This window comes from Panthera leo, chromosome F2 (genome assembly GCF_018350215.1).
Source record: "Panthera leo isolate Ple1 chromosome F2, P.leo_Ple1_pat1.1, whole genome shotgun sequence".
NCBI classification, from domain to species: Eukaryota; Metazoa; Chordata; class Mammalia; order Carnivora; family Felidae; genus Panthera; species Panthera leo.
Genome location: NC_056695.1, coordinates 29,901,632 through 29,903,093, shown reverse-complemented (window position 1 = coordinate 29,903,093; position 1,462 = coordinate 29,901,632). Strand labels below are relative to the sequence as shown.

Genomic DNA, 1,462 nt, shown 5'->3' with positions numbered 1-1,462 from the left:
TCTGGAGCCCGCACCCAAGTTGTATAATTTTTAATTGTACATTTTGGCAGTAATTCCTGGTCAGACCTGATCGGGACCCAATTAGCCGTTGTTGGAGCAGACATATTATTAGCAAATCCTTTAAAGTTATATAGTTGCATTTCTGAATATGGATTTGTGACTTGGGTTCAGAACTAAAGAAGAATCTTAAAATCCTAGAGTTTGGAGGAATTATAGATGTCTTCTACTTCAACTAAAGCCCATTAGGATTCTCTCAATACAAATAAAATCAGGCTCTGCTTAAATCCTTCTGTTAATAGAGGCCTCACTTCCTCACCAAGAAGCCATTTCTATGTTTTAATAGTTCTGATTGGGAGAAAGCCATAATCTCTGTTGTGCTGAGATCTGCTTCCAGTAATTTCTAGATATTGGTCTTAGTTTGACCCTCTAAAATAACAAAATGCTTGCTCACTTATTCTTCCGTGGTGGCTCTATAAGCCTGTAAGTATTGGATGATGATATTTCATCAGTATAAAAAAATTGCTTAGATACACAAATGTATTATATATAAAATACCTGGGAGATGGGGCGCCTGGGTGGCTTGGTCGGTTAAGCGTCCGACTTCAGCTCAGGTCACGATCTTGTGGTCTGTGAGTTCAAGCCCCGCGTCGGGCTCTGGGCTGATGGCTCGGAGCCTGGAGCCTGCTTCAGATTCTGTGTCCCTCTCTCTCTGCCCTTCCCCCGTTCATGCTCTCTCTCTCTCTCTCTCTCTGTCTCAAAAATAAGTAAACGTTAAAAAAAAATTTAAAATACCTGGGAGAGAGAACTATAAATAAAACTCTATAAAATATGTTATGTGTATCCATGTGCATATGCGTGTGTGTGTGTGTGTGTGTGTGTGTGTGTAGAGAGAGAGAGAGACAGAAAGAGAGGAAGAGAGAGGTATGAGTTACAGCAAAAATAATATTGAAAAAGAAGAATAATTCCAATTACATTTTCAATTTCGATTAGCAATAATCGCGCCTCGGATAAACCTCATTGGCTACGAAGCTGCCACTGCGCAAAGCTACGTTTTCAATTTCGAATAAGCTTAGAGGCCAGGAAGGACCAAATAATGACTTTAAGTTATTTAGCAGGACTATTACAAAACGTTCTGAAAAAGAATCATTTCCGCTCAAAGTAATTAGAATACTTGCATAATCTAACTGCAGTTGGTGCCTGAATAAAGTCTTTCCAGAGTAAGAAATACCATAACCACAAATCCTATGTTTACCAAGAATGCCAAATGTATTCAGTAATTATTTAAGCATTTTAAAGAATACTTTATAGGGAGAAATACTAAAATAAAAAATAAGGCAAGAGGAATGGCCTAGAATTTAAATTTTTCTATCAATTCATATTTGGTTTACGAATTGATGATTATAGCAATGCTAGTATACGGATTTTAAGTAGCATGGAGAATTTAACACTATCATTAAGTATG

General features: G+C 37.3%; 1 pseudogene; it reads right to left on the bottom strand.

Annotated features, from left to right (window-relative positions):
* Positions 1 to 921: 921 nt before the first annotated feature.
* LOC122211332 lies at positions 922 to 1,047 on the bottom strand (annotated as a pseudogene).
* Positions 1,048 to 1,462: the final 415 nt, after the last annotated feature.